Source organism: Cupressus sempervirens, chromosome 9, assembly GCF_028749045.1.
Source record: "Cupressus sempervirens isolate cs-2001-9-10 chromosome 9, ASM2874904v1, whole genome shotgun sequence".
In the NCBI taxonomy this organism is placed as follows: Eukaryota; Viridiplantae; Streptophyta; class Pinopsida; order Cupressales; family Cupressaceae; genus Cupressus; species Cupressus sempervirens.
Window position 1 is genome coordinate 214,150,242 of NC_143126.1, and position 26,819 is coordinate 214,177,060.

A 26,819-nucleotide genomic window follows, 5' to 3' on the forward strand; every position below is an offset into this window, starting at 1 on the left:
TTAGTAAGTGCACAAGGTCTTAGGTTGTACATGTGAGCTGACAGTGTTATGTAATGAGGTCCTATTATAATTAATTGGGAAAGCCTTAAGGCTGACTCAAGTAATTATTTTGAGGACATGGTATAAAGGAAGGTTATTTTCCTTTTGATATAGTGTGAAGTTTTAAAGACATACGTGAAGTATTTGGTAAATTTGAGTAAATGATCCAAGGGATTATTGGTTGAAAAGTTGATGATATGGTATCAAGATAAAAAGAAGAGAAGAAGTTTGGTTGACAGGATAGAGGAAGAGGAAGTACATGTACAATTCATTTATATTATTGTGTAAGGAATAAGAGCGAGACCAATTGGATAGTGAGTTTAGTGGTCTTTCCCCTAAATCTATTTGGATAATGGGTCCATCTACCTTCTACAACTCCTAATAGGGTTGGCACAACTCCTAACATAGTTGGATTCTCCTAACATGGATTCAAATTCTCCTAACGGGGAATGATATGTACTAAATGTACTTCATTGGATCCTAATAGGGTCTATCCTCTAACAAGTAATATTTATATTAGTACATCACCTTGTGAGAACCATCCCCATCAAGATTTTCCCTATGATCAAGGATTTCCCTAGTTAACATATCTGGTGTTATTGTGTATGAGTATCTTGTTATGGTTGATGATTATATTTCTCATATATTTAAGGATTAATAAGGTAGATAATTTTTATAATAGTTGGATAAATGATTCAACCCCCACCACCCCCCCCGTCTTTGACAATTATATTGGTGGACTTTACTTTTGTAACAATTGGTATCAGAGCTTCAAGTTCTTGAAGAGAAAGCTTAACAACTTTAGGAAATCAATGGTAAGTCATTTCAGAAAAGAAGGTCCTAAGTTTGATGGAGTTAACTATGAAAAATAGAAGGAAAAGATGAAGACTCATTTTCTATGTATGGGTCTAGGATATTGGCTTCTGAAAAAGAGTAACAAAGTTATTGTAGAAGAAAGAAATATTTAGGAATGCAATAAAGAAGAAAGAGACATTTTCATGTGCAATATGCAAGCTAGAGAAGCATTACTAACAACTCTTCCTAAAAAAGAATATAGTTAAGTAAAATCACCAAGGACATATCATAAAATTTGGAAATATTTATAATCTACTTTTGAAGGAGATAAACATGCAAAAATAGTAAGATTATAGAATTGGACATGTTTGTTTCAAGATGCTAAAATGATGGAACGTGAATCTATGAGAAGTTATATTGGTAGAATATATGAGATTATTGCAGGAATTAAGTCTTTTGAAGTATATAAAGAGGAAGATGAGACTATAAGGAATTTTTTGAAAACTTTGACATGACCATTCAAACAAGTAGCATAGATGATTGAACTCTTGATACCCTGTAGTAAGAAGTTCACCAAGGAGACCTTTCTTGGAAGATTAGAAGTAGTAGAATCAAGTTTGAGGAAATTTGGAGAATTGAAAAGAGTATAAATAGTTTTTAGGGCATTAAGTGTTTGTCCTTGTTTATCCAAGAGTGTAAGAACCCATGGAGACTATGCTAGTAGCAGCAGATCTAGATTTGAAGACAAAAATATTGAAGAGGGAATAGCCCTATTTGTGAGGAGAGAAAAATATGGTAAGAAGATATTTAAATATTGGCCTTATAATGAATTTATTCATTATCATTCTAATTTTCCTAAAAAAGAGAAAAATTATAAGACAAACTTCAAGTATATAAGACCTAGAGATTGTCTCTATACAAATGAAGATGATAAATTTAAGGAAAGAGTTCAAAGTGAAAGTGATGATGAGTTAGGATTTATGGATATTGTTACACTTATATTTTATTTTTCTCTTAAGGTTAGTTATTTTGTCTAGGTAAAAGTTGAAGTTGAATTTGAAGTTTCCTAAGTTCAACTTCAAGTTCAAGTTATGTCCAAGGTCATCAGAGGTCGCAATATTTATGATAATAGTATTTCAGTAAATAATATGTAAAAATTGAACTTGAACTTGAATGTTCCTAAGTTCAACTTTAAGTTTGAATCCAACTCCAAGACCAAGTTTCAATTTTTAGAAGTCTCAGTTCAAGCTCAAAATGCAAGATCACAAGTGCACATTTAGATGATAGGTGACTCAAAGTTCATCACTACTCAGATTCTAGTTTTAGTTTTGAACATGCAAAGTTCATGGTTCAAGGTCTAGGAATTTAGTTCAAGAATCAAAGTTCAGATTTGAAAGCCTTATCAGATGTTGCAAATGTGTGATCTAAAGTTCCCAAATATCTATTTTGTACCAAACTAAGTTTTCCCCTCTTTTTTAGTGAAATTGCATATTAATTTCCCCTGTGAAGCTTGTGTTCAAGAAAATCAATAAATGGTGAATAACACTCAAAGTTCATAATAGGAATCCAATCGATATTATCTTTAAAAAAGTTGAGGTCGATTTCATGATGATCATGACATGGTCGGTACAGAACCAACATTGGGACTATAGTGTTATCTTTCCTATTCACATATGGGAAAGTTGAGGTTGAAGTTGAACCTTAGGGTCAGTTCAACTTCAAGCTTGAAGTTAAAAATTGGGCCAGTTCAACTTCAAGTTCAGAATTCAAAAGGTCATTTTGTTATGCATAAAATACAAAGTAGATGTGATGTTATAAGTTGCTCAAAAGTCCAAGATCCAAGGCTAGAAGAGGGTGGTAGATAATGAGATGTACAACAAGGAAACTCCAACATGTGATTCATGTGCAGGTATTGGTGTATACATTGTTATAAGTTTTAATACAACCTATAACCATAGATTTATATCAACATAAAAAATAACAGTCACAATGTGGGGGCATAGCTTTTAGCTCCACAATTGGATCCTATTGAATTTTGGATATGTTGTCCAAAATCAATTTTTCTAAATATTCACTAAAGCGATCTTCAAAATTTGGCCAAGGTCAAAAGTTATAATGGACTATATGTAGGTATGTCAACATACCAGCAAATACAAATGTTCTATAGTCAGAAAAATATTCATGTTGTGTGTGCCACAACTTTTAATTTGACCATTGGATTGAGCTGTATTTTGGATATGTTTGAGAAAACCTAATTATCTAAATCATGTCCAAGTTGTTTTGTAAAATTCATCACAGATTGAAAGTTATAACTGTTTAAGTGCAGCAGTATATAAATTACAAATGACTATCACTAAGATAAAAATAGTGATTATTTTTTAAAAAGCTAAGAGGCATCATAAAGAGTAGATTTGAATGATGACTTAACATAGTAGTGATAGGTGTCCATAAGTGGAACTTGGATTAATGTAAGCAATATCTATTTAAAAATCATATGAGGACAAAACAAGTAGGTGAATATTTGGAGATGCGAGCAGTTTCAAGAAAGAGTTATTCAAACTAAAATAGAATTGATAGAAGGAGAAGATAAATAAACCACAAAATTATGGATGGAGGGTTCTTCTTTTTCTAGCCTGCAAGTTCTATAGCTACTATAGGAAAAGGGAGTTCTAGTTTGTAATATAGAAGGAGAGTTTTTTTTATTTTCTACAGACTGATTGTAATGGAGGGATGAAATAATACTATTATTATTTTTTTGTTTTTGAAAGAAAAGGAATATGCATGTATTTGATCCTATGGTTTTTCTTGCATTATTACATCGGATATGTGATGTATGTAATCTTATGGTCCCCATACTTATATTTTGCATAATAATATTTGCAACTCTTCTTGTCTCTTTTGTAATGTAAAAATTCAAATAGGTGATCATAGACTTCTTTATTTGCTTTCTCTCCTTAGGTGTTAATCTGATAATCACATTTATTCCATATTGATGGATGAATGTCAGAAAACCCTTCATGTCTTCAAGTTAAAGACATAATTTTTTTTTTGCATTCATTGTACATCTTTTATGAGGGATTTGTACCTCTTAATTTAGAGGAAGATTATCAATGAAATAATAATCTATCCAATTCTTAGTATATTTTGTTCTTATTTTGAACCATATTGAGTCATTATTTCCATTTCTATCCAAAGTAAAAAACTATTTAGTAACAATTTTTGGTGACTCTACTATGGAAAGCAAGAAAAGTTCCAATGCATTCCTCTCCTTGGATATTTAAAGGTTACCTCACCAAGGATGGAGGTTAGCGACTATGATCTTTTTGGTAAAAGAAGTCTAGTACAAACATGGCCTTGATTGTGACTCAATTATGGTAGATGCATTTTGGTCCTTTTGGTCTTCCTCATTTCACACTCATGCCCACTAGATCGAAGAAATATTTTTTTGAGTATGTTGGAAGAAGCGATCAAGATCCAGACAACCATGTTCAAGCATTCAATACAGCTTGTGGAGTTCTTGGTATTTTAGAAAATGAGGTGTATGTTTGCCTATTTGTTAAATCTCTTGTTGGTGATGTTGCTATTTGGTTTCAGCATTTGGAAGATGGGTGCGTTAGTGGTTGGCATGTGCTAGAAGTAAATTCATTGCAAGATTTAAACTAGCAGTCAATGTGGGCTCTCTATTATGCCAACTCTTCAAAATTTAGAAAGAAGAGGATGAAGAAATTAGAAGCTTTGTGGATAGATTCAATTGGACCTTGACAAAGATTCCACAAGCTGAACAGCTCAACCAAGCTAACTTATTATCAATCTTTATTGCATCATTGCATCTAGAAGTCAAATTTCATCTCAAAAGGAGTAAGATACATGACCTTGAAATTGCTAAGTGAGAGGCTATTAAAATTGAAGATGATTTATTTTTATCTAGTTGGTTTCAACAAGACAACATTGCAAAAGTATCAAGTCCATATTTGAAATTAAAAGATGAGCATACAAGTGATAAACCTTCACAGAAAAGTGTTTGTCTCTAAGAACAGTAGTATTATCTAGAGGTAAAACCCAGAATGAAAAGGCTTGTCCTCAAAACAACATGACCAACATCCTCCATTTCTAATTGTCAAATTAAATTATTCTTTGGTGTAGAGGATTTATTAATGCCTCCTTTCTTTGAAAGAAATCCTCACCATAGAATTGGATCATACCACCTACATGTTGAATATGATGATGAGGATTCTCAAGAAATCACACCCAATTCTTTTGATATGATAGGGTGCTGCTATTCACAAATTGAGAATAATAGCAAACATACTTCTCAATCATATGATTCTATGAAGCATATAAGTATGCCTCCTATAGAGGAAGAGCCAGCTGAAAATGAGTTAAATACAAGCTTACCGATGGCTACCTCTCACCTAATCTTTGAATATTTTTCTTTTGAATTTTTTAATTCAGTTTTAGACATCAACATTAATCATGAAAGCATGGTAGATCCATATGACAAAAGGAAGATTCATGAGGAAGAAGCAAAGGGCATCTGTCAAGCCGATGGAGAGGTAGAATATGAAACCTTTTTATTCCATGACTCATCATCTCGAGGGAAATGTTGTCAACCTAAAATACAAAAGAAACAAGAGGACTTGCACACTCCTCTGACGTGTTACATAATAGTCTCAAATGCTGATTTGCAGCCTAAAGTTATACACCGACTGGGCAATCTTCAAGAATCAAAGACAATCACATTCACTCAGGATAGCAAGGATTCCCAAAAGGGAAAACCATTCACATGGTTGGATAAAGGAGATACTTTCCAAACAATTGATAGATCAGCAAGCGAGACAAAAACAAAGTTTGAAGAGCTAAATGATAAATGGGCTTGGAGTGAGCTTAACCCACTATACCTACCAATGAGTATCCATGAAGATGTCACTATCAGAGAAAATCCTCATTTCCAAATGCAAGAATCAACTTCAAGTGGGAAAGACTATTTATTTTCCTTTGGCATGGAGAATGTTGAAGCAAGTATACTACAAGGAAGGCCATGAAGATCATGGAAGGTTTCAAAAAACACATTATCTCATAGTGAAAAAGTGTTATCCCACTTTCTCTTAGCAAAAAAGGAAGGAATTTCTCTCATGAAAACTTTAGGTATAAGCCTTTCAAATTCCTCTAAATTAGATAAAGAGTTTTCAAACTTATTAGTAGCAAAGGATGATGGATTTTTCCTAATTGAGATTGACTCTATGCTTGGAAAGGCTCACTTCTATCTTGAGAGTGTTTTGAATTCCAAAAATCCTCTTGCTTGTGCTGATCCCACGAGTATGCATGCTGAAAATTCCATAATCCCTACTTTTGAAATTCTTGAACAAGTTTTGTTCTAGTGTATTTTGGAAAAGGACTTGAAAATTCTTTGCAAATTGTCCAAGAAAACTCAAAATTTCATGGTGAGATGTGGCTCTTTGGACATGATGATTGGTGGATAAGATTCCTACACATGATCAGTCTGAGATAAAAAGAAGATAAGTTTTCTAAATGGAAGTGGTGTTGGTTTGTGCCAAGCTGGCATAACTCATTGTTCAAGAAGGGTTCTTTCTTCTCACAGCCAATGAATGGCTTTGTGTAAGTTTTTCTCAGCCCTAATCCTATAGTGATATTATCTCACTTGTCTATATTTGTAAATATTTCTACTCTCTGAGTTTTTGGTGGTGTTTAGTGTAGTTGTTCGATTGTTGTGTTGTTGGTTGTTTTGGTGTTGTCCTCCTATTCTCTCTCTCCACAAGTAGCTCCCATTCTTTGTTTCCCATGACTCTATTTTCCTAATGGATAAGCACTAGTCTTTTACTAGAGACTACTAGATTCTTTATATCCCTCATAGTCCACATCCCCAGTCAAAGCCAATTGTTACACTTATATTATTATTTTTGCTCTTACGGCTGATTATTTTGTCTAAGTAAAAGTTGAAGTTGAAGTTGAGATTGAAGTTTCCTAAGTTCAACTTCAAGTTCAAGTTCTGTCCAAGGTCATAAAAGGTCGCAGTCTTTATGATAATAGTATTTCATTAAATAATATGTGAAACTTGAACTTGAACTTGAATGTTCCTAATTTCAACTTCAAGTTTGAATCTAACTCCAAGACCAAGTTTCAATTTTCAGAAGTCTCAGTTCAAGCTTAAAATGCAAGATCACAAGTGTAGATTTAGAGGATAGGTGACTCAAAGTTCATCACTACTTAGATTCCAATTTCAATTTTGAACATGCAAAGTTCATGGTTCAAGGTCTAGGAATTCAATTCAAGAATTAGAGTTCATATTTGAAAGCCATATCAAATGTTGCAAATGTGTGATCCAAAGTTCCCAAATATCTATTTTGAACCAAACTAAGCTTTCCCCTCTTTTTTAGTAAAATTACATATTAATTTCCCCTATGAAGCTTGTGTTCAAGAACATTAATAAATGGGGAATGAAATTTGAAGTTCATAACATGAATCTAATGGATGTTATCAAATAGTTTCATTAAAAAAATTGAGGTCAGGTTCATGATGATCATGACATGGTCGATATAGAACCAACATTGGGACTATAGTGTTATCTTTCCTATTCACATATGGGAAAGTTGAAGTTGAAGTTGAACCTTAGGGAAAATTTAACTTTAAGTTCAAACATAAAAATTGGGTCAATTCAACTTCAAGTTTAGAATTCAAAAGGTCAATTTGTTATGCATAAAATACAAAGTAGATGTGATGTTATAAGTTGCTCAAAAGTCCAAGATCCAAGGCCAGAAGAGGGTGGTAGATAATGAGATGTACAACAAGGAAACTCCAACATGTGATTCATGTGTAGGTATTGGTGTATATATTGTTATAATTTTTAATACAGCCTGTAACCATAGATTTTTTTCAGCATAAAAAATAACAGTCACAATGTTGGGGGCATAACTTTTAGCTCCACCATTGGATCTTATTGAATATTAGATATGTTGTTTGTTGCCCCACTTTTCACCATATACAATTTTTTCAAAGTGGAAAGTGAACTAATGTCATGTTTTTTCAAAGTTTGGTCAATAGGTCTTTCCTCTTTAGGTGTTGAGTTTCTCCATCGGGTTTTCATCTTTTTCCTTCTCCCATGTCACATATAGCCCGGGTGGGTATTTATTGATTATCATGCATCTTAGGGGTAGTTTAAAACCATACTCAATGGGGATTCTTGATTTGTGCTACATCATTTGAATTTATTGTAGCTCATTTAGTCTGGAGATAGAGAAAATTGAATTGGCAAAAAATCAGGTTTCGACTTCTCCATAGCAGGTTCTCTCACCCCTAAGGTGATTTTTTGCAAAGGATGGTAAATGGTATTTGTAAGCTTTATTCAAGTAAAGAGAATCATGATATGAAAATATCATTCAAATGATGTCATGATCTCACAGCAAGAATCATTTTAAAGTTTGGAAAATGATCAGAATAGTGATCGGCGAAAAACCATAAAAGAGCTTCTCCGTGGTAGGTTTTCAAAGTCGGTTATCAATTTTTTGAATAGGTGTATGTAAAGGAATTGAGGACACCAATGGGCCCCACCTCTCACTTTTGAAGTTGGTTTTGTTTTTTTTGAAGGCTTAAAATAAAGTGAATAGGGCAGAAGAAGTAAAACAATGAGCATTGGCAGAAAAACAAGTTTCTTCTTCTCCATTGCCGATTTTCGCACCCAGAAGGTAAAACTTCGTAGAGATCCATAGCTTCTATTTGTAGGCTGAAACAAGGATATGTAAGATTCATAATGGTTAAATCATTCAAATATCATCGAGTTTTCATAGAAAAAATTACTCAGAACTCATTAGGATGAGCAGGATAAGCATCGACGAAAAACTCAAAAGTAGCTTCTCCTCTGGCGAACTTCGAACCAAGAGGTAAATTTTTCGCAAAGGCCCAAATAGAAAGGTAAAGTTACTATGCAAGCCCCTTTTTTTCACTCGTGAAGCCTCTTTTATGTTTCTCAAAGGTTTTTAGTAAAGTGCTTAGGGTAGAAAGGTAAAAGAGAAAGCTTAAGAGGAAAATCAGAAATCTGCTTCTTCGTTGTGGGTTTTCTACCCTCAAAGACCATTTTTCGCATTTCAAAGAAAGTTATTCTTGCAAGCATGGTAGCTATCTGATTTGATTATAGATTATTTTGGGCAAGTAAATAGAAGCAAATCAGTGGATTGATTAGGTTTTCGCAAGCAGAATTGAGTTAAGCAAATTTTGCCCAAGGAAGTACTCCATTTTTATTTTTTTGAAAGATGGATGAAACAAAAAGTAAACTAGTAATTTATGAGAGTTACCATTGAGCCAACAGAAATAGTGAAAAGACAAAGATTAATCCATTAGAACCTTTACATCCACCAATCCAACGGATTTACCCTCAATTTTTCTCATGTGGCATGATTTATGAAATTCAATGGGGAAATCTAGGGTTATTTTATAAAGGGGGAAGTAACAGATTTTCAAACTATCATTTTACTATTATACTATTGCATTGGATAGTGCTCTCAAGTATTTTTCAAAATTATAGAGTTTTCTTCTTGCGTTAGTTGCAATTATTTGATTTTGTGCTATCATACATCAAATAAAATGGCAACAAGATTCGTGGGCTTCGATGTATTGGGTGGAATTAAGTCGGCGTGGTCGACTATCATAGATACTTCACCCCATTTCTATGATATGCAAGATTTTAAAAGGAGATTAAGAGCAAAGCCAGTTCATCTCATAATGAAGAAACTTTGAGGAAGTGGATTAGTGGAAGTAGCTGGGTTCCTTGTAGCAGTACAAGCCCCGAAGCGTATTTTAGAATGCATCAATCGTTACATCCCAGATACAAAGCAGATTCTATTGCCTAACCAAATAGTCTTGATTTCAATTGATCATCAAGTAGTAGTGAATTGCTTGTGAATTCTAGAATGGGAGGAGTTCTTAGATTTAACAATGACTGGAGCCATGTCTTAGTACTCTTTGAAGAAGATGGTTTGGAGGAGGGAGATCATGCAGTCTTGGTTTCAAAAGCCAAGGGGAGCTAAGAGTAAAGTCCCTAAAACTCTTTTTGGCATGAACCTCAAACCAAAAATTGTTGACATTTTGGTTCTATTGCATCGACTCAAAGGTGAGGTAGAAGCTTTTAACTTTGTAGAGTAGTACTTCTTTTTGGTGCAAGTTATTTGCTCAGACACACAGTATATTGACTAGGCGTATGAGGTTAGTGAGAATCCTTCTAGTGCTTTTAGTGCAGCCAAGTTTTATAATTCATTTTATATGTCCTCTTTCTTGATATACATGTTGGCTTCTCTTCAATTGTGGCTGGGACTCCCTAGAATTGAGAATTTTCCTAATAATGTAAAAAGTTATGAGTTTTATCCATGCTTGGAATTATAGAATAGTTATGCAGAATACATTCAGGTAAATGATGCATTCACCATGAGGGTTTGCAGGGAGCTCCAAGGGTGTCCATAGTGGAGATTCAGTCCAGAAGCGATGGCGACCATCAGCCAATTTGGCAGTTATTTCATTCAATTTTCATCATTTTCTTATTTGCATCTCTGCAGAGTTCGATGGATTCCCACTAAAGCTGCCTAGGTATCCAGATGATATGATCGTGCTCATGGAGATTGTGAGGCAAGAAATACAAGTGAATGTGTTGAGCGCTAGCCTGAGGAAGAAAGGGTATGAATTCCCTATAAAAGTTGGAGCATACAGTTGTGAAACTAGATCAGATGCAATGAATATACTCAAAGCAATTGAGAGTAAATACAAATTGGAAGAGTATGAAGTAGTAAGGCCCCTGTTTGATCCTAATGGATATGCCAGAGATGTGCTCCAAATTGGAAGCATAATCAGACATGTGACAACCATGGAAGATTATTGGGCCAAATGTAAGAATGAACTTGAGAGTCGAGATTGTGCCTTTTCCAGATTTACAATTGATCAGGTAAAGACATATGGTATAAATTTAGACATGGAAGGATTGGAAGATGATGGTTAAAATATGTATAGCAATACATATTTGACTAAGTTGAGGAATAATCCCATTAGTTTTGAACCGTATGTTGATATAGAAGAAGACTTTGATGTCATGATGGCAAGAATTATCAAAAGGACTGGGAAGTGGGTTGAGTGGACAACTAGGAAAAGCCAGAGTAGGAGCAAAACTACTCAAGTTTCTCCACCTACAGCTACTACAACTTCATCTCAAAGTGCCACACCCAATGCTACTGCCACAGCTGCTCAAGGACCAGCCCAATCTGTGGGAGGAGGTGACCAGCCCCTAGAGAAGAATGTTCCAATAGCCCCAACCTATCAAGGCAGATAACTATCAGTCATTAGAGCTCAAGCTGAAACTAAGAAAGGAACAAAAGAGCAGAAAGATGGGTCTCCTCCTCCAATCTCACCTTTGCATGTCACTCTACCCCCATCTCCTCAGCCTTCTCCAACTCCATATCCTCATGTCACCCCTATCTTATCTCCTCATTATTGCCCTACACTATCTGTAAGTGCTCCTTTTCTAAATCCCAATGGTTCTCCTATTCAAATAGTAGAAATTGGAGATGATAAAATTAGTAGTAGCAAATCCACTGAGTCTAATGAAGTTGCAAAGAAAGCTCAAAAAGAAGAGAAAGCTCTAGGTTTCATCTTGGCTCCTTTCTTGAGATCCAATGACCCCCTTTTCTATAGCTACAGCACAAAAAACTCTAGTGAAGAAGAAAATGTTCAGCATTGAATCACTCAGAAAAACCTTTAAAGTGATTAGTACAAAGTCTTGGCTTGAGGATACTTTGGAGAAGAAGAGAAAAAGAAAAGATGAAAATTTTCCTTCAAAGGATGTTATATCTCAAGCGGTTCGCTCAAGATCTACCTTAGTGAAAGCTAAAAAGCAGAAGACCTTGTCAATATTGGGACAAGATCCAGAAATAGGGCACTTAACTATGGAGGTAGAAAAACCAAACAAGGCAGGGAGAATTGAAGATATGACTCTAGAGGACTTCACTCTCCACTCAATTGATCTTGGAGAGGCTAGACATGATACAAAAGTAGGCCTATGGAAATCAAGTAATGAGGTGATAGAAGAGCAACTGGAGGATCTCAAGTCATTGAAGGTTAGAATCAAAGCAGAAATAGAGGAGTTAAGAAGGTTCATCTGACAATTAGTTGTTCCATTGGAAACTATTACTAGTGTGCTTGCCACTAATAATCCTTCAGCAGAAGAGGTACAAGCCTTCATATCACAGCTCCAGAAAGATAGGCATTTTGGTTAGATTGGAAAGGTATGGATTGAGAAACTCAATGTAGATGGAGTTTCCCTAATCGATCAAATTTGGAATATTATCCTCCAGCTAGAAACTGAAAAGGATAATATTACGTCTAACAATAATACCTTGGCTAGAGAAAGAGCAAGATGCATAGAATGTATTTCTCTCCTGATAATGGTTATTTAGATGAAGGCAAAGGATGCAATTGAAGCAAAGATTCTTAAAAAGGGAAATGAACCTCTGAATGAATGGCTCCAAAGTATGCAGCTCAAGATGGAAATGATTCAAGAGGCTAAGAAAGGACTCAGAGAAATAGGGGACAAGGTGAAGAAGACCCAGGACAGAGCATTTGAGCTTATGCGAGGATTGCATACTGAGTCAAAAACCAATGGACAAGGGAAAACCTTTATTAATATAGAAGTGATGAAGAATAATTTTTCTATATATTTAAGTAACCTGTCCAGGATAGCTTCAAGCAATCAAAATAGGGTAACAGAATTGCAAAAACTTGGTGGATGCATGCACTTGGCTGCTCAAGAAGTGGCATGTCAACTGAATGAAGTAAAAGAACTAGCTCTAGAGCATTCAAGGTGGCTATTGAGATTCACCAATGTGTAGGTGCCTAGTCACGAGGAGATGATCCCAATTATAGTGGCTGCCAGAACATATAGGGCAAAAATTAAAAAGGGAAAGAAGTCTAAATGATTTATTCAACACTCCCTTTCTATTCTCTAATGTAAATGTTGCAAATTTTTGTAATTTTTGAAATCCAACAAATTGGCATCTTGCAATTTGTCATATTTAGAAGATGAACCAATTGAAATTCCTATTGTAATGGTCATCTCTCAACCCTATATGTATGAAGTTGAATGACAAATCAAAGGTCAAAAAAATTTTGGTGTGAAGTACTATCTGTTGTAGAGACAATTGAATGGCACTTCATTTCAATCATTTTCTGTTCTAGTAGGTACTGTGATTAGTTAGTATTTCCTTTTTGCATTACAGAGAACTAAGAAAGAATAGAGTTTCATTTCCCCTATTTTATGGAATACAAATAAATGTAATAAGTATTGTTATAATTCATTTGAAGAAAGGATTCTATATTTTTTCTTGATTCATTAGTCATAGTCTAGCTTTGAATTTCAATTTGTTCTAGTCTTATGCGAATAGATTTATGGATTCATAAGAGGTGTGAATACATGAATCTGTTTTAGTATTTAGAAGTATTTCTTGCCTGAATTAAGTTCTAGTTAGGCTTAATTCGATTTGCCTCTTCTACTCTCAAGTTAAGAGCATACCCCGCATTAGTCTAGGAATTAAACATAATTCCTTGAACATCATTCACATAGGGAGTTGTACCTCAATTTAGAGGAAAACTAGATATTCTTAGAAATGGTTTCCCAACTGTTGTGTAAATTTGTTCTTTGTTATAAGTTTGGGCACATAAAAAGAGGAAAAGAAGAAGAACAATCTATTTACCAACAAATTTTTTGCAACTCTGCCAGGGAGACGAACAGTCGCTTGATCAAAAAGCCTATGTCATGAGGAAAGATGATACTACCTCATGAAAACATAATCCTAGTGCTCAACCCTAACCTTGGTTTTCAAGATGACCAAGAGGACATAATTTCATCTCTTAACACATTTGTTTGGAGGCACAGAAGGAAAACTGAACATTATCAGAATGCTAGCCAAATATTAGAGGAAGAAGAAAGAAGAGCTGAAGCTTTTGAAAAAGATGTTCAAAGGAGAGATATCCAGAGAGAAAAAAGACAATTAAGATAGTAATCTTAGAGTTAAATCAGACCTAGCATCCTAGAACAATTTAGGTTCCTCAAAAGTACCAAGAAACAGGGTGGGCAAGATTCCACTTTTGATAAATTAACAGAGCTCGATTTTCCTATCTTAGAAGTTCCAAAATGGAAAGGTGAAGGTAAAAGTTGGAATAGATCCCCTTCCCCTATTAGAAGTCAAGACGCCAGCACTTTGCATTCCACTTGTCAGGTGTTAGCACTTCACAGAGTTACTACACCTCCAGTTGTTAACTTTCTGCCATATACTGCTAGAACAAAAATGACTGCTCCATGGGCCATGAAAATAGGGCCGTTAGCACTAAATGTTTATCATCCACTTCCAGCTGGTTCAAGGAAGAACTTCCCTAAATTCTCAAGTGATGGGAAAGTCACTATAGATGAACAGATTAAAGTATTCTTTGCGGCTACCCATATATTGGGGGTGGGACATGAAGATATCGTTGTAAGATTGTTTATAGAAACCCTTACAGATAATGCAGCAAACTGGTTTCATCATTTAGCTAATGGTTCAATAACGGATTGGGACATGATGAGAACTAAATTTGAAGCTAGATTCAAAACTGCGGAAGATGAACACGCCTTGCTAACACAATTGACTTCAATTAAGAAGCAACCAACTATTAGCATGAGGGATTTTGTTGCCAACTTCAATAAGATTAGTAGTAGAATTGCTACTGCTGATAGATCCATGCCCAAAAATTTAAAAACTTTCTTTATTAGTGCTATGCCTCCAGATATCAATTATGATTTGAGAAGAGCATGCCCTACTAATCTAGCTGATGCACAGAAGAAAGCTATTGAATGTGAGGATGACTTAATTTCCATGAGAAAATGGAAACGAGAACTTCAAACTAAAGGGAGTTCTAGTAATACCACATCATCAAAAGAAATGATTCAGAATTCATCTAATGAATTCATTGCAATGAAAAATCAATTAACCAAATTCAATAATTCTTATCAATAGAATTACCAAAACTCACCTGGAAGAAGCAATGAAAGTAGATTTTTGCAGCTTACAGGTTCACAACCTAGGTTGCAAATTGAAGTAGCACCAAGAAAGGAAAATATGTGCATCTTTCATTTAACCATGGATCATGACAGTGAGAATTGTTTGGAGACTGTTCGTATGATGCAATTGCTATTTACTAATGAATTAAATATTGCAGCTCAGTGTTCAAAACCTGATTCCTGTTCAAATGGCGACTCTGGAAATTTATTTTTAGAATATGAATCAGATTCTGAATCAAAAGGTGAGTGTTACACAACTATTGATGGAACCTCATACATAGTACTTACTTGTGGACAATGGTTGAAGAATCAAACCTCTAGTCATACTCACAAAGATGGCTCTAGTCCTTCTACGAGTAAAGTGCATACTGATCAAGAAACATCCACTCTACAAATAGGTAAGGACCATACATCTTTTGATTTCATTCAATTTTGTGAAGAGTAAAAGGTTCAAATTTCCACTATTGATTATTTAAAGTCACATCCTTCTGAGCTAAAGAGATTAGTGGATAAATGTAAAGGAGGTACCTCAAACTTGAATCATAATGTGACTATTGAAATTGAAGATGAAACCTTACCATCTGGCTTGTTTAATCAAGAAGATTCTACTATTTTAGCAACCTTCCTTGGACAGAAGCCTGAACCTTTTTATATTTCATTGTATATTAATGGATGTAAACTCAGTAATTGCATAATAGATTCAAGTGCATCAAATAATGTTATGCCATATTCCGTAGCTAAAGCCTTGGGGTTGAATCTTACTAAAGTGCATCAGAGATGTTATTCTATGGATGCCAAACAAGTCCCTTTTCTTGGAAAAATTAAAGATTCACAAGTAGCTCTAGCTTCATATCTAGAAAAGAAAGTCTTGTTAACCATTTTGGTAGCTGATATTCTTGCAAGTTATGGACTCCTTTTAAGTAGAAGTTTCTCCCGAGACATAGGAGGAGAAATTAAGCTAGACTGGTCCCAAGCTATGATACCTATTCGTAATAAGAAGGTCAAGTTAGAACCTGAAGAAAAAGAAAAATTCACAGTATTGAAATCGGATGATCCCAAAGCTCAAATTTTATATCAAGAGTTGGAGTTTGGTAATTATATGCTATTTACTAAAGAAGATGCAAGTAAAAAAATGAACGAGAATCAGGTCGAGAAAGTTCTCGATGAAAACAAAGAGGCTTCTAGCATCTAGACACTTGAATTTGATGGAAGTTGTGCTTCATCAGGCTCAAGAGCTGGCATAGTGTTGATATCCCAAAAAGGAGAAGCTAAGCCCTTCACTTTCAAATTAGAATTTGGTAACACAAACAATACAACAGAATATGAAGCTTTAATATTGGGGATAGTCACTGCAAAAGAAAGAGGGATAAAAGTCTTAAAGGCACAAGGTGATGCAGAGCTTATTGTGAGGCAAATCAAAGGATAGTACTCAGTGAAGAATCATAAACTGAAGAATTATAGGAACAGGGTGTGGGATGAGATAGAAGTTTTGGATGCCTTCTCCATTAAAGTTGTGCCAAGAGAAATGAATACAAAGGCTAACTCACTTGTAGTCTCTACTTCCTTATTACACCCACATCTAGATTTTAAGGATAAGAAATATCAAATTGAAATTATATATCAATCTTTTGTCCCAGATAATGTAGAATCCTGGCAAGTCTTTAATGATGATAAGAGTTTGCAGCTATTTCTTGAAAATGATAAAGCCAGCTTTGAACTTGAGCCTCACGAGGACAATGAACATAACAAGAGTGGTGAGGTCCAACTGAAAAGAAATATTATTCCCCCATATTTTGTAGCTCTGGAAAAGTTATTTAACAAACATGATGCTTATGTTAAGTACAAAAGAATAGAAAAGGGACCCAACATAGGTGAATATGAAGGATTGAACATTGGAGATGTCCATGGTCCCAAAATGATTAATATTGGAAAATGTTGTACTCTCAAAGAGAGAGAAACTACAAAGAAATTATTCGAAGAATATAGAGATGTCTTTGCTTGGAGCTATGAAGGCTTGAAGAGCTACAAAGGAGGAGAGGTGAAACATCAGATTCCTCTCAAACCAGATGCAGTACCCTTTCGACAAAAGCAAAGAAACTATAATCTAAAGGTTGCAGATGCCATTTTCTAAGAAGTTGATAAAATGTTAAAAGCAAGGATCATTTATCCTACCCATCACTCTACCTAGATAGTCAATATAGTGCCTGTTAGGAAGAAGAATAGAGAGATAAGGATTTGTGTAGATTTTTGTAACTTAAATCAGGCATCTCTCAAAGATAATTTTTCTCTCCCAAACATGGACCATTTTTTGCAAACAGTTGTTGGATCTGAGATGATGTCTATGCTCGATGGCTTTTCAAGTTATAACCAGGTTGAAGTAGAAAAGAAAGATCAGCATAAAACAACATTTACAACTCCTTGGGGTACATTTGCATATCATAGGATGCTCTTCAGACTGATCAACGTTGGGGCTACATTCTAAAGATGTATGAGTGAGACCTTCGTTGATATGAAAGATCGAATAATAGTCACATACCTGGATGATCTCACTGTATTCTCCAAAAAAAGGAAAGACCATATGGAGGATCTGAGAAGAGTGTTACAAAGATGCAGAGAGCATGGGATTTCTCTCAACCCAAAAAAGTCAATTTTTTGTGTAACTGAAGGAAAACTACTTGGACATCTAGTGTCACAAGAAGGCATTAAAATTGATCCTGACAGAGTAGAGGCCATCGAGAGACTAAGCCTACCTATAAACAAAACAAGAGTTAAATCTTTCTTTGGCCAAGTGAATTTCTTTAGAAGGTTTGTTCCCAATTTTGCAAAAACTACTAAGGATATAATAGATATGATGAAGGGAAACTCAAGTTTCAAATGGAGTGAGGAAGGAAAGCGAGCTTTTCAGAATATAAAAAATGTTGTTGCTAATGCCCCTATGCTATGTCATCCAAATTCCAAGCAAGATTTTATTATTTGTTGCTATGCTTCAGAATATACATTATTAGCTATTCTTGTGTAGGAGAATGATGAAGGAATACATGCTCCCATTTCTTTTATGAGCATAACTTTGAAAAATCATGAACTGAAATATTCACAAATCAAAAAGCATGCTTATGCAATAGTTAGAGCACTTAAGAATTTCTATTTCTATATCTTACATTCACACTCTGTTGTCTTTTTCCTAGACACAACAGTAAAAAGTGTACTAATGCAACAATAATTAGGTTGCAATGTTAGAGGAGCATGGGTGGTGAAGATACAGGAATATGATATTGAGATTAAACCTACCAAGCTGATAAGAAGAAATGCTCTATGCAGAGCAATTGTAGAAAACAAAACCACTGGAGAATTAGAAGAATCGAATGAGAAGCAACTAGTAGTAGGTCTCTATGATTCATGGTTTGAAAACATTTCTTACCTTTTGACATATGGTGAATGTCCAGAAGGATTGAATGCAAAACAAAGAAGAGATCTTAAATTAAAAGTGGCCAAGTATGTGATTTGGGATGGCAAGCTTTTCAAAAAGGCTATTGATGGTACATTCCTGAGGTGCATAGATACACTACAGCAAGAAAAGTTGTTGAAAGAATTTCATGATGAGGCCTGTGGAGGACACTTCTCTTCTTCAATTATAGATTTTAAGATACTAAGGCAATGCTATTACTGGCCTGGGATGTTAAAAGATGCATATGCATGGGCAGTGAATTGTGAAAAGTGTAAAATGTTCTCTGGACACCCTCAATTAGTTGCACTACCACTAAGACCTATTATCATTGAAGGACCATTTCAGCAATGGGGCCTTGATTTCATTGGTCCAATTACTCCTGCATCCACTGTTGGTCATCAATATATCATAACTGCAACCGACTACTTCACCAAGTGGGTAGAAGCTAAGGCTACAAAGAAGACTACTTCTAAGGTGGTATGTGAATTCATTAAAGAAAACATTTTGGTCAGGTTTGGCATTCCTATTAAGTTAGTGATGGATAATGCATCCTATTTTTCTTCAATTGAGATTACTAATTTTTGTTTTGAGTATGGAATCACCGTCAGTCATTCATCTAATTATTTCCCTCAAGGGAATGGCCAAGCAGAATCTAGCAATAAGAACTTGATCAATATTGGAAAGAAACTAGTGTCAGATAACCAAAAAAATTGGCACAAAAAGATTCATGAGGTGCTCTAGGTAGACAGAGTGACACCTAAGAGGGCAATTGGAATATCTCCTTTTGAGTTGGTTTATGGAACTGAAGCTAATCTACCTTTACTATTAGAATTGGCCACAAGAAAACTTAGAACAATAATTGAAGATGATGTCTATAAGGATGGCCTAGAAAAGAGAATCCTGTATCTAAGTAAACTGGAAGAAGAAAGGATGGAAATTGTTGAACATATCACACAACACCAAATGTGATTAAAAGAACTATTTGATAAAAGAACAAGACCAAGGAAATTCATGGTAGGAGACAGTGTGCTACTTTGGGACAAAAGAAAGGCCCCAAAAGGAATGCATAAAAAGTTTGATGCTCTATGGAAAGGCCTATTCAGAATTCAGCAGGCATTCTAGAACAATTCTTTCAAATTGGCGTATGAAGATGGTGAAGTATTGCCCCTGACTTATAATGGTCAGGATCTCAAGCTCTACCAAGTTAAAAATTTAAAATAGGTAACCCTTGTAATGTACCATAGTTAGACTTAGTGTTGTGTGTGTCTTAGTTAGCCTTCCCTTTTCGGTGTCTTTTCCTTGCTTTCTTGTTTTGTTTTTTTTTTGTTGTGTTGCCACCTTTTATTTCCTTCTGTGGAACCAGAGATTCTAAGTCCCTTTGCTTGGGCATACTCTACCCAAGTCCCTAGTCAAAGCCAGCTATTGCCCCACTTTTCACCATATACAATTTTTGCAAAGTGGAAAGTGAACTAATGTCATGTTTTTTCAAAGTCTGGTCAATAGGTCTTTCCTCTTTAGGTACTGAGTTTCTCCATCGAGTTTTCATCTTTTCCCTTCTCCCGTGTCACATATAGCCCGATTGGATATTTCTTGATTATCATGAGTCTTAGGGGTAGTTTAGAACCATACTCGATGGGGATTCTCGATTTTTGCTACATCATTTGAATTTATTGCAGCTCATTTAGTCTAGAGATAGAGAAAATTGAATTGGCAAAAAATCAGGTTCTGACTTCTCCATAGCAGGCTTTCTCACCTCGAAGGTGATTTTTTGCAAAGGCTGGAAAATGCTATTTGTAAGATTTATTGAAGTAAAGCGAATCATGATATGAAAAGATCATTCAAATGATGTCATGATCTCACAGCAAGAATCATTTTAAAGTCTGGAAAATGATCAGAATAGTGATCGATGGAAAACCAGAAAAGAGCTTCTCCATGGCAGGTTTTCGAAGTCGGTTATCAATTTTTTGAAGAGGTGTATGTAAAGGAATTGAGGATGCCAATGGGCCCCACCTCTCACTTGAAAAGTTGGTTTTTTTGTTTCAAAGGCTTAAAATAAAGTGAATAGGGTAGAAGAAGTAAAACAATGAGCATTTGCAGAAAAATAAGTTTCTTCTTCTCCATTGTGAGTTTTCGCACCTAGAAGGTAAAACTCCGCAGAGATCCATAGCTACTATTTGTAGGCTAAAACAAGGATATGTAAGCCACATAATGGTTAAATCATTCAAATATCATCGAGTTTTCATAGCAGAAATTACTCAGAACTCATTAGGATGAGTGGGCTAAGCATTGGCAGAAAACTCAGAAGTAGCTTCTCCACTGACGAACTTCAAACCAAGAGGTAAATTTTCCACAAAGGCCCAAATAGAAAGGTAAAGTTACTAAGCAGGCCCCTTTTTTTCAGTTGTGAAGCCTCATTTATGTTTCTCAAAGGTTTTTAGTAATGTGCTTAGGGTAGAAAGGTAAAAGCAAAAGATTAAGAGGAAAATTGGAAATCTGCTTCTCCACTGCAGGTTTTCTACCCTCGAAGGCCATTTCCTGCATTTCAAAGAAAGTCATTACTACAAGCATGGTAACTAGGTCATTTGATTGTAGATTATTTTGGGCAAGTAAATAGAAGCAAATTAGTGGATTGATTAGGTTTTTGCAAGCAGAATTGAGTTAAGTGTATTTTGCCCAAGGAAGTACTCCATTTTTATTTTTTCAAAAGATGGATGAAACGAAAAGTAAACCAATAATTAATGAGAGTTACCGTTGAGCCAATGGAAATAGTGAAAATACAAAGATTAATCCATTAGAACCTTTACATCCACCAATCCAATGGATTTACCCTTAATTTCGCTCCTGCGGCATGATTTATGACATTCAACGAGAAAATATAGGGTTATTTTATAAAGGGGGAAGAAACAGATTTTCAAATTACTATTTTACTGTTATACTGTTGCATTGGATAGTGCTCTCAAGTATTTTTCAAAATTACAAAGTTTTCTTCTTGTATCAATTGCAACTGTTTGAGTTTGTGCTATCATACATCAAATAAAATAGCAACAAGATTTGTGGGCTTCGATGTATTGGGTGGAATTAAGTCTGCATGGTCGATTATCATATATACTTCACTCCATTTCTATGATATGCAAGATTTTCAAAGGAGTTTAAGAGCAGAGCTAGTTCATCCCATAATGGAGAAACTTAGGGGAAGAGTATTAGTGGAAGTAGATAGGTTCCTTGTAGCAGTACAAGCCCTGGAGCTGATTTTGGAATGCATCAATCATTAAAATCCAGATACAAAGAAAATTATATTGCCTAACCAAACAGTGTTGATTTCAATTGATCGTAAAGTAGTAGTGAATTGCTTGCGAATTTCAGAATGGGAGTTCTCAGATTTAATGATGAGTGGAGCCGTGTCTGAGTAGTCTTTGAAGAAGATGCTTTGGAGGAGGGAGATCATGCAATCTTGGTTTCAAAAGCCAAGGGGAGCTAAGAGTAAAGTCCCTAAAACTCTTTTTGGCACAAACCTCAAACCAAAAATTGTTGACATTTTGGTTCTGTTGCATCAACTCAAAGGTGAGGTAGAAGCTTTTAATTTTGTAGAGCAATACTTCTTTTTGGTGCAATTTATTTGCTCAGACACACAGTATATTGACTAGGCGTATGAGTTCAATGAACATCTTTCTAGGGCTCTTAGTGTAGCTAAGTTTTATAATTCATTTTATATGTCCTCTTTCTTGATATACATGTTGGCTTCTCTTCAATTGTGGCCAGGACTCCCTAGAATTGAGAATTTTCCTGATAATGTAAAAAGTTATGAGTTTTATCCATGCTTGCAATTACAAAATAGTTATGTAGAATACATCTAGGTAAATGATGCATTCACCATGAGGATTTGTAGGGAGCTCCAAGGGTGTCTAGAGAGAACATTCAATCCAAAAGCGATGGTGACCATCAGCCAATTTGGCAGTTATTTCATTCAGTTTTCATCATTTTCTTATTTTCGTCTTGTAGCATTCGATGGATTCCCACTAAAGTTGTCCAGGTATCCAGATGATATGATCATGCTTGTGGAGATTGTGAGGCAAGCAATACAAGTGAATGTGTTGAGTGCCAGCCTAAGGAAGAAAGGGTATGAATTCCCTATAAAATTTGGAGCATACAGTTGTGAAACCGGATCAGATGCAAAGAATATACTCAAAGCATTTGAGAGTAAATACAAATTGGAAGAGTATGAAGTAGTAAGGACCCTATTTGATCCTAATGGATATGCTAGAGATGTGCTCCAAATTGGAAGCATAATCAAACATGCAATAACCATGGAGGATTATTGGGCAGATTGTAAGAATGAATTAGAGAGTCGAGATCGTGCCTTTGCCAAATTTACAATTGATCAGGTAAAGACATATGGTATAAATTTAGACATGGAAGGATTGGAAGATGATGGTCAAAATATGTACAGCAATACATATTTGACTAAGTTGAGGAATACTCCCATTAGTTCTAAACTGTATGTTGACATAGAAGAAGACTTCGATGTCATGATGTCAAAAATTATCATAAGGACTAGGAAGTGGGTTGAATGGATAGCTAAGAAAAGCCAGAGTAGGAGCAAAACTACTCAAGCTTCATCTCAAAGTACCACACCCAGTGCTACTACCACAACTACTCAAGGACTAGCCCAATTTGCAGGAGGAGGTAACTAGCCCCTAGAGAAGAATGTTCCAATAGCCCCAACCTATCAAGGTGGATCACTACAGGTCATTGGAGCTCAAGCTGAAATTGAGAAAGGAACGAAAAAGTAGAAAGATGGCTCTCCTACTCTAGTCTCACCTTTGCATGCCACTCTACCCCTATCTCCTCAACCTTGTCCAACTCCATCTGCTCATGTTGCCCCTGTCTTATCTCCTCATCATAGCCCTACAACAGTTGTAAGTGCTCCTTTTCTAAAGCCCACTAGTTCTCCTATTCAAATAGTAGAGATTGGAGATGATAAAAGTAATAGTAGCAAATCCACTGAGTCTGATGAAGTTGCAAGGAAAGTTCAAAAAGAAGAGAAAGCTTTAGGTTCATCTCGGCTCCTTTCTCAAGATCCAAAGACCCCCTTTTTTGCAACTACAACAACAACAACTCCAGTGAAGAAGAAAAATGTTCTGCATTGAATCACTCGGAATAGCCTCCAAAGTGATTAGTATAGAGTCTTGGCTTGAGGATACTTTGGAGAAGAAGAGAAAAAGAAAAGATGAAAAATTTCCTTCAAAGGATGTTGTATCTCAATCGGTTCGCTCAAGATCTACCTTAGTAAAAGCTAAAAAGTAGAAGACCTGGTCAATATTGGGACAAGATCTAGAAATAGGGCACTTAACTATGAGGTAGCAAAACCAAACAAGGTAGGGAGAATTGAAGATATGACACCAGAGGACTTCACTTTGCACTCAATTGATCTTGGAGAGGCTAGACATGATACAAAAGTAGGCCTATGGAAATTGAGTAATGAGGTGATAGAAGAGCAACTAGAGGATCTCAAGTCATCGAAGGTGAGAATCAAAGCAAAAATAGAGGAGTTAAGAAGGTTCATCCGACAATTAGTTGTTCCATTGGCAACTATTACTGGTGTCCCTACCACTAAAAATCCTTTAGTAGAAGAGGTACAAGCCTTCATATCATAGCTCCAAAAAGATAGGCATTTTGGTTAGATTGGAAAGGAATGGATCAAGAAACTCAATGTAGATGGAGTTTCCCTAATCAATCGAATTGGGAATATTATCCTTTGGCTAGAAACTGAAAAGGATAATATTACATCTAATAGTAATACCTTGGCTAGAGAAAGAGTGAGATGCATAGAATGTATTTCTCTCTTGATGATGGTTATTCAGATGAAGGCAAAGGATGCAATTGAAGCAAAGATTCTTAAAAAGGGAAATGAACCTCTAAAAGAATGGCTCCAAAGTATGCAGTTCAAGATGGAAATGATTCAAGAGGCTATGAAAGGACTCAGAGAAATAGGGGACAAGGTGAAGAAGACCCAGGACAGAGCATTTGAGCTTATGTGAGGATTGCACATTGATTCACAAACTAGTGGAGAAGGGAAATCCTTTATTAATATAGAAGTGATGAAGAATAATTTTTCTATATATCTAAGTAACCTATCCAAGATAGCTTCAAGCAGTCAAAATAGGGTAATAGAACTACAAACACTTGGTGGATGCGTGCACGTGGCTGCTGAAGAAGTGGAAAGTCAGATGAATGAAGTAAAAGAACTAGCTCTAGAGCATTCAAGGTGGCTATTGAGATTCACCAATGTCCAGGTGCTTAGTCATGAGGAGATGATCCCAATTATAGTGGCTACCAGAACATATAGGGCAAAAACTAAAAAGGGAAAGAAGTCTAAATGATTTATTCAACACTCCCTTTCCATTCTCTGACGTAAATGTTTCAAATTTTTGTAATTTTTGAAATCAATCAAATTGGCATCTTGCCATTTGCAATATTCAGAAGATGAACTGATTGAAATTCCTATTGTAACGGTCATCTCTCAACCCTATATGTATGAAGTTGAATGATAAATCAAAGGTCAACAAAATTTTGGTGTGAAGTACTATCTGTTGTAAATACAATTGAATGGCACTTCATTTCAATCATTTTTTGTTCCAGTAGGTACTGTGATTAGTTAGTATTTCCTTTCTGCATTATAGAGACCTAAGAAAGAATGAGTTTCATTTCCCCTATTTTTTGGAATACAAATGAATGTAATAAGTATTTTTATGATTCATTTGAAGAAAGGATTCTATAGTTTTTCTTGATTCATCAGTCATAGTCTAGATTTGAATTTCAATTTGTTCTAGTCTTATGCAAATAGATTTATGGATTTATAAGAGGTGTGAATGCGTGAATCTGTTTTAGTATTTAGAAGTATTTCTTGCCTGAATTAAGTTCTAGTTAGGCTTAATTCGGTTTGCCTCTTCTTTTCTCAGGTTAAAGGCATACCCCACATTAGTCTAGGAATTAAACATAATTCTTTGAACATCATTCACATAGGGAGTTGTACCTCAGTTCAGAGGGAAACTAGATATTCTTAGAAATGGTTTCCCAACTTTTGTGTAAAGTTGTTCTTCATTATAATTTTGTGCACATAAAAAGAGGAAAAGAAGAAGAACAATTTGTTTACCAACATTGTCCAAAATCAAGTTTTCTAAATTTTCACTAAAGTGATCTAAAAAATTTGGCCAAGGTCAAATGTTATAATGGACTGTATGCATGTATGTCAACATACCAACAAATACAAATGTGTTATAGTCAAAAAAATAGCCATGTTGTTGGGGCCACAGCTTTTAATCTGACCATTGGATTGAGCTAAATTTTGGATATGTTTGAGGAAACCTAATTATCAAAATTCTGTCCAAGCTATTTTGTAAAATTCATCATGGATTGAAAGTTATAACTATTTAAGTACAGCAGTATATAAATTATCAATTATTGTCCCTCTGATAAAAATAGTGATTATTTGTTAAAAAGCTAAGAGGCATGATAAAGAGTAGATTTGAATGATGAATCAGCATAGTATTGATAGGTGTCCATAAGTGGAACTTGGAGGAATGTAAGAAATATCATAATTTTTATTAAACATTATGTTTATCCTTGATACATTACCCTTTCTCACTAATGGAAAATAGAATACATAATTCTATTTAAAAATCATGAGGACAAAACAAGCGGGTGAATATTTGGAGATGTGAGGAGTTTCAAGAAATAGTTATTCAAACTAAAATAGAACCAATAGAAGGAGAAGATAAGTAGACCACAAAATCATGGGTGGAGGGTTCTTTTTCCAGTCTACAAGTTCTACAGCTGCCACAGGAAAAGGGAGTTCTAGTTTGTAATATGGAAGGGAGAGTTGTTTTATTTTCTATAGAGTGATTGTAATGGAGGGATGGAATAATATTATTGTTATTTTGTTATGTTTCTGAAATAAAAGGAATATGCATGTGTTTGATCCTATGGTTTGTGCATTCATATTCTAGTTTTAAAAGGATCTTGTGGTCTTTTATTTCTTGTTTTAGATATAGTACTACATTATTACATCAGATACGTGATATACTTGATCTTATGGTCCACATACTTATATTTTTCATAATGATATTTGCAACTCTTCCCATCTCTTCTATAATGCAAAAAGCCAAAGAGGTGATCATAAGGTTATTTATTTGCTTTCTCTCTTTAGGTGTTAATCTAATAATCACATTTATTCCATATTGATGGATAAATTTTGGAAAACCCTTCATGTCTTTAGGTTAAAGACATAATCAGTTTGTCGCATTCATTGTATATCTTTTATGAGGGAGTTGTACCTCTCAATTTAGAGGAAGATTATCAATGAAATGATAATCTATCCAATTGTTAGTATATTTTGTTCTTCTTTTGAAGCATATTGAGTCATTATTTTTATTTCTATCTGAAGGAAAAAACTGTTTA